Genomic DNA, 8,180 nt, shown 5'->3' with positions numbered 1-8,180 from the left:
TTGACTCTGACAAAACTAAACTAGTGGTTTTCCGAAATTCAAAAAAAAAATTATAAATACTAAATTTTGCCGGTATTATAAAAAAAATCTACCAAATTTTGGATATTTAGGAGTGTACTTAGATCACAATTTGAACATTGTTGAGCACACAGAAGTACTGAAGAAAAACTGGGTCGTTTCTCACCCAATGAAAATAGTATTTTCAAAACAAACTTGTGAGAGCATACAAAAGTTGCATCCAACCAATAATTCGAAATGGTGTTCTGCTTTACGCAACAGCAAGTAAGACTCATTGGTGATTTTTCCTAAGTGAACTGGAATTTATCTTTTTTATTCAGTTCAAACTGAAAGATCACTTCCCGATTTTTGTTAAAATTAGCTGGTGAAACATGACCTTTAGTCATTGGTTCGAGCAATTTTGTGCGGGTGATTTACCATATATATTTTATCTGATTTGCTACTGGAAATATCACTCAAATCTCATTATTTCACTCGTTATTAATCAAGCGTTTGTCGCTGCAATAACCTTGATAGGTTATGGGCCCAGATGCCCAATCACGAGTGAGAAGTCAGGAGTCAAGATTGACTGTTTGTTCAAACGAAAAAGGAAAAAAGCTGAGATTTGCAGTGGAGTTGTGACAGTGAAAATCACAACTTGAAATATACAACTGATCAGTTAGACAACTGCGAGAGAAGCAGGCCAAAACTACTTGGAGATAGACGATTGATCAGACAGAGAAGTGCAACGATAGAAGAAGGGCAACACAACTAGTAGAGACAGGCAACTTTGACGACAGAAGCAGGGCAACACAACTTTTAGAGATAGACAACTCTGACGATAGAAGCAGGAAAAGACAACAGAGAAGAAGAGAAGACGGTCAAAAGCTACACGACAGGGCCCTGAGTGAGCACAGCAGTGGAAGAAGCACTACACTATTGATAGTGAAATAAAACTGAAACAAACTGATAAATTACATGTTTTATTTGTAAAAGTTGCTGATTTCTACTCAATTTTTGCGGAAGGATAAATTCATTCGTACACGGATGCTCGAATCCGACACAAAATCAATCCAAAGAATACATTGCAATTCAAAGAAAAAGAAACTGATACCCCAGAATAAAAAGACGATTTTCTATTTTGCTAATATATATATTACCTGGTATGAAATCTGAGGAGGGACCTTAGCTTTGCTAAGTCGCTGATGTGTTTATCAGTACACACTCCGTTAGGTTCCAAATCAGATTTAGGTAACCAAATATACTTGCATAGTTATATAAGGGGGCGATATTGATTTCACCGTTTGTTCCAAAAAAATGCACGCTAAAACCACTACAAAACTGAGTAAACAATTGAATAACAAAATCTGTAAGCAGAAAAAACAAACTGAACCATGAACACTTGCGTCTTAAAAACCAAGAAATCTATCGATGAATTTTGTTGACAAAGAAATCGGACGAAAAATGGTATAAACAAAGCTAATCGACTCGATTATCAAAATGATCTCAGTTGCAAATCAATTAACAAATACCGGCAAATTTTTTTAGTTTTCGGTTAGAAATTAGAAAAAATCTAATTTGCCGAAAGCTTCTAGAGATGTATGAGACAAGTTTAATCATTATTTTGCAGCAGTTGGGTCTCATTTAAAAAATCATCGAAATCGGAACTTGACTCCAAACCAAATTTGTTTCTTCACAAAAAGAAACTAGGGAAAATGAAGTATCAAACCTCCTACAACAAACTTCCAAATTTGATGTTGTACCATCACTGAAAAATATCATTGCAAGATCTACTCTGTTTTTCCAATTTTTTCAAGCTGGTTAAAAAATCTTCAACCTTCATAAATGGCGATCTCTCACAAACGGAACTTTTTGAAACCAAATTCAACACATCCCTTCCAAAATAAAGATTTTGGACATTTGCTCTATAATCAAATAGCTAGTTTTACTGAAAAATGCAATTTTCTTACATCGAAGCAATTTGGTTTCAATTAAAATTTGGGAACAATTGATGCACAAATCGGGCTATCTCAAAACATTTGGAACATCCTGGAAAACAAATCTAAAAATGTTGATGTACTTGGTTTGCATTTGGAAAAAGCGGGTGATACAGTTGAGCATTTTTTTACACGAAAACTACTTAAGTTTGGAATTGGAGAAAGTGTTAATGACATAGTCAAATCCTACTTAAACAGAAGAATTCAGTTTACTTCTCTAGAGATTTTTATTTCGGAACATTAAAACATTGAGTTTGGAGTTCCCCAAGGCTCTATCCTTGGTCCCCTTCTCTTCAATATTTGTATGAATGATAATAATACGCGTTGAAATCATCTTCATAATAACCTATCCCTAGATGGTACAGCTTGGGAAAAAAGAAACGCTGAACATGACGTAAACAGTTGAATCATTGAACACAAGCTATCCCTTGACTCTGACAAAACTAAACTAGTGGTTTTCCGAAATTCAAAAAAAAAATTATAAATACTAAATTTTGCCGGTATTATAAAAAAAATCTACCAAATTTTGGATATTTAGGAGTGTACTTAGATCACAATTTGAACATTGTTGAGCACACAGAAGTACTGAAGAAAAACTGGGTCGTTTCTCACCCAATGAAAATAGTATTTTCAAAACAAACTTGTGAGAGCATACAAAAGTTGCATCCAACCAATAATTCGAAATGGTGTTCTGCTTTACGCAACAGCAAGTAAGACTCATTGGTGATTTTTCCTAAGTGAACTGGAATTTATCTTTTTTATTCAGTTCAAACTGAAAGATCACTTCCCGATTTTTGTTAAAATTAGCTGGTGAAACATGACCTTTAGTCATTGGTTCGAGCAATTTTGTGCGGGTGATTTACCATATATATTTTATCTGATTTGCTACTGGAAATATCACTCAAATCTCATTATTTCACTCGTTATTAATCAAGCGTTTGTCGCTGCAATAACCTTGATAGGTTATGGGCCCAGATGCCCAATCACGAGTGAGAAGTCAGGAGTCAAGATTGACTGTTTGTTCAAACGAAAAAGGAAAAAAGCTGAGATTTGCAGTGGAGTTGTGACAGTGAAAATCACAACTTGAAATATACAACTGATCAGTTAGACAACTGCGAGAGAAGCAGGCCAAAACTACTTGGAGATAGACGATTGATCAGACAGAGAAGTGCAACGATAGAAGAAGGGCAACACAACTAGTAGAGACAGGCAACTTTGACGACAGAAGCAGGGCAACACAACTTTTAGAGATAGACAACTCTGACGATAGAAGCAGGAAAAGACAACAGAGAAGAAGAGAAGACGGTCAAAAGCTACACGACAGGGCCCTGAGTGAGCACAGCAGTGGAAGAAGCACTACACTATTGATAGTGAAATAAAACTGAAACAAACTGATAAATTACATGTTTTATTTGTAAAAGTTGCTGATTTCTACTCAATTTTTGCGGAAGGATAAATTCATTCGTACACGGATGCTCGAATCCGACACAAAATCAATCCAAAGAATACATTGCAATTCAAAGAAAAAGAAACTGATACCCCAGAATAAAAAGACGATTTTCTATTTTGCTAATATATATATTACCTGGTATGAAATCTGAGGAGGGACCTTAGCTTTGCTAAGTCGCTGATGTGTTTATCAGTACACACTCCGTTAGGTTCCAAATCAGATTTAGGTAACCAAATATACTTGCATAGTTATATAAGGGGGCGATATTGATGTATATTATAGAATATGATTTAAGAATATGATTTTGATGTAAGAGAAAACGGGGTCATTGAATTTTACCTAGGGCAATACTTAATTTTTTGAGTTTTGGATTGGAGCTTTTTTTGTGGGAGAATTAAGTCGAAAATAAGAATTGGATTAGGAAAGAAATGTTGAAAACTGATAGGATAGTTTTTTCGGGAAAAGAAGAAGATTTTTCCTACTTTGAAGAGCAATTCGCGGCACGAATTTTTCACTTGAAATTAAACAAGATTTTAGATGAGACAGTTGATTATAGAAATTTTATGCCAAGTTTAAGATCGAATGCAAGCAGTGATCAAAAACAAGCTGCGATAGATAAGGGAAAAGAGATTTTTGAAGAAAAACAGTTGCATAACTGGTACGAACTTGCGCAGGCTCTAGATAAAAACTCAGTTTTGTTTTTAAGACCTTATAAAGGAATGGTAGCAAAGCTTGGGATGTTTTACGAAAAAGCTTAAGAGTTTTGAAAGAACCAGGCTGCAAAAACTAATCTCCGAACTTACAACTTTGAAAAAGAATAGCAATGAAACAGTGATAGATTATTTGACTAGAGCAGAGGAGATTCATTATAATTTAGAACAAGTGAACGAAGGAGTGAGTGAAAAAATGTTAATTTCAATTATTTTGAAAGGACTTCCAAAACAATGTGAAATTTTTCCTACTATAGCTAAGTTTAGTAGAGAGGAGAAAAGTTTAGATGAGTTGAAAAGAGATTTAGTGAATTTTGATAGCGAGAGACAAGTAATCGAAAAAGCATGCTTTTAATAGCGAGAACAGAGTTTGTTTCAATTGTCATAAAAGAGGACATGTGTCGAAACAGTGCTGAGAAAACTTAAGCAGCAGACGAGATAGTGAAGATAGAGCTCAGAAAATTCAGTGCTATGAGTTCAAGGAGTTTGGACATATTGCAAAGTATTGCCAAGCAAAGAAAAAGTTCAATAGTAAGACTAAACGAGAACAGCAGAACCTAGTAGCTGAAACAGAGGCTCATTTTAGTTTCCTGAGTGGAGTGTCTCCGGGCGAGGACTTAGTTGTAGACTTTGGAGCTACCAGAAAAATGATTAAGGATCGAGATATGTTTGTTAGTTTAGATGAGAACTTCAAAGGATCGGTTAGCAATGCAAATTTCTCTGAATCAAAAATTTTACGGAAAGGTGAAGTTAGATTCAGAGTGAAAGATGAGAAAGGCGAGTTTAAGATGATTGAGCTGAACGATACTTTGTACGTTCCTGAAAACTCAAGAAATTTGCTGAGTGTATCAAAAATGAAGAAAGCAGGAGCAGAAATTGTTTTTGGTGCGAGCTCGTTTGTTCGCCAGGGAACTGGATCAGTTTACCCATTAAGAGAGAAAAGTGGTCTGTTTTTATGGGACACTTTTGTAGGAAAAGACGAGTGTTATGTAGTAATCACGTTAAAACAGTGGCATTGCAGGATGGGTCATAATAACTACAAAGATTTAAGTCATTTGGAGCAGCATATTGAAGGCATGAAGATTAGTGATTTTAAAATTGAGAATTGTGAAACTTGTGAGTTGAATAAAGCAAAAAAAAACCAGTCCCGAAAGATTCTTATATCAGGGCAACCAGGACACTAGATTTGGTTCACACCGATATTTTAGGTCCTATCGACCCGCTAGCAGAGTATGGACATAGATATGCTATAGGTTTTGTGGACATTTTTTTCTAGATATCTGAAAATTTATGTCATGAAGACGAGAGTTGAGCCAACAGAAAAGTTGGAAAGGTTCAATGCAGACATAGGAGTCCCTCAGACTTTAGTTTCACACGGCGCAGGAGAGTACATTGGTCAAGTTTTTAGGCGAGTTTGTAGGAAACAAAAAATAAGACTGGAAACATCGGCTCCTTATACCCCTCAAGAGAACGGAAAGCTAGAAAGGTTGTAAGGACAATTACTCCAATGGCTCGCTGCATGATTTTTGATGCGAATTTATCGAAAACTTATTGGCTTTATGCTCTTAATATGGCTGCTAATCTCAAAAATATGTGCTTTCATTCTGCTATAGGCAAAACACCCTATGAGTCAATGTATGGAGAAAAACCCAACCCTGTTTTTGTGAAAACTTTTGGGTGTGTGGCGTATAGCTTTGTGGAAGAACAGTTTCGCGAAAAACTAGACAAAAACTCTAGAAGGGAATTTTTCAGGGGACATCGGAAAATAGTAAAGCTTATCTGATAGGAATTGAGAGTGAAGGGAAACTCAAAGTCCAAAAGTCTAGAAACGTTAGTTTTGAAGAATCTAAGTTCTACTTCGAGAAAAAGATAGAAAGTGACGAAGGAGAAAGAGTAGGTGATGTAGTATTTTTTGGAAAAATTCTCGAAAGTATACCAAAAAGTGCTAAGGAAGCTTTAGCAGACCCTGACTGGCAAGAAGCAATGAAAAAAGAGTTTGATTCATTAGAGAAAAACAAAGTTTGGGAACTAGTTAGAAATAGAGGAGAGAAGCCTATAGGCAGCAGATGGCATTTTGCTTTGAAGTACGGACCTATTGGTGAAGTTTCCAGGTTTTAGGCTAGGTTTGTTGCTAAAGGTTTTAGCCAAGTTGAGGGAAGGGATTTTCACGAAACGTATTCGCCTACAGCCAAGATGTCGACCATAAGAATAGTCCTAAGCTTAGCAGTTCAAAATAGGTATCAGTTGAGACAGTTAGACATTAAAACTGCATACTTGAATGCCAAACTAGATGAAGAAATTCTTATGAAGGAACCTGAAGGGTTCGAGAAGTTTGATGAAGAACGAAAACTTTTAGTTTGTCTTCTGAAGAAAAGTCTTTATGGACTAAAGCAGTCCGATAGAAACTGGCATAGGACTCTAAAAAGCTATCTTGAGGAATTAGGTTTTGAAAATTCAGTTTTTGATGAGTGCTTGTTTGTTATGAGGATTGAGGGAGAGATAGAAGGTTTAATTTGCTTGTGGGTTGATGATATAGTGGTTTGTGGAGCAGACAAAAGTTTGTGTAGCTGGTTTGAAAGAAATATCTCTGAAAAATTTGAGATAAGCGAGATATGTGATCTTAAATGGTTCTTAGGAATGAAAACTGATTACTCAGGAAACGAAATTAGGATAAGCCAGGAGAAATATGTTTAAGAATTGATGTCAAGATTTAGGATGAATGAAGCAAAGCCGATAACGACCCCTATTGGTGAAAACGAAAAATTAACAAAAGAAGATTGTCCTTTAGAAGGTAGCATAAAACAAGAAAATATGAAAAAATGTGACTATCGAGGACTTGTTGGTTGTCTAACTTACCTAGCTTTATCAAGTAGACCCGACATTTGCTTTGCAGCAAATCTTCTAAGTTCTTTTGTGGAAAACCCCGGTAAAAAGCATTGGAAAGCCGAAAAAAATTGTCTTAGATATCTGCTAGGAACAAAAAGTTTACCTTAATATACAGGAGGGATAAGGCCTTGAATCTTGTTAGCTATTCGGATGCGGACTGGGCTGGAAATACAGACAATAGGAGAAGTACTTCAGGATTTTGTTTTAAACTTAGTGACAACTCAGGTGTAATCAGTTGGTCTAGCAGACTTCAGCGTTGTGTATCAACTTCAACAGCCAAAGCAGAACACAATGCTGTGGTCGAAACAGTAAAGGAAGGAATTCATTTACAGGGCATACTTAGCGACTTAGGCATAATTTGTAATATGCTTTTAGAAGTTTTCGTTGATAACCAAGCTTGTATTGCCCTTAGTAAACACTCAATGAACCACGGCAAGACGAAGCATTTTGCCAAAAAACTACACTTCCTTAGAGAGTTACTTGAACAGAAGAAGGTGACATTAACCTTTTTACCAACAGCAAACATGCCTGCAGACGCATTGACGAAAAACTTGGGAAAGTGCAAAACTAAATTTTTCCGAGACATTCTACTAGGACCCACCTAAACCTAATTAGAAAGGCGGGGTATTGGTGATTTTTCCTAAGTGAACTGGAATTGATCTTTCTTATTCAGTTCAAACTGAAATATCACTTCCCGATTTTTGTTAAAATTAGCTGGTGAAACATGACCTTTAGTCTTTGGTTCGAGCAACTTTGTGCGGGTGATTTACCATATATATTTGATCTGATTTGCTACTGGAATTGTCACTCAAATCTCCTTAATTCACTCCTTATTAATCAACCGTTTGTTGCTGCAATAACCTTGATAAGACTATGTTAATTGAGCTAGAAAAAGCACGCCGTAAGCTAGTTTAGTAAAAGCAGTAAAAAATGGTCAATGTTTGGTCAATGGAAAATTATTTTTATTTGCAGTTTAAATTAATTTCAAAGCAGAACACACATCGATATGAAGTTTTGAAACTTTCAAGCTAAATAAAACGTGATTATAAAGTGGGAAAATTTAAAAAAATTTCTGAACAAAAAAGATCTGTTGTCTGCATAAGCTCGCTAGTAGTCGGACTTGTTAGCAAAAGATAAGCT

Source organism: Symsagittifera roscoffensis, chromosome 6 (genome assembly GCF_963678635.1).
Source record: "Symsagittifera roscoffensis chromosome 6, txSymRosc1.1, whole genome shotgun sequence".
Lineage (NCBI taxonomy): Eukaryota > Metazoa > Xenacoelomorpha > Acoela > Convolutidae > Symsagittifera > Symsagittifera roscoffensis.
The sequence above is the reverse complement of the archived record's forward strand: the minus strand, read 5'-3'. Positions refer to the sequence as shown.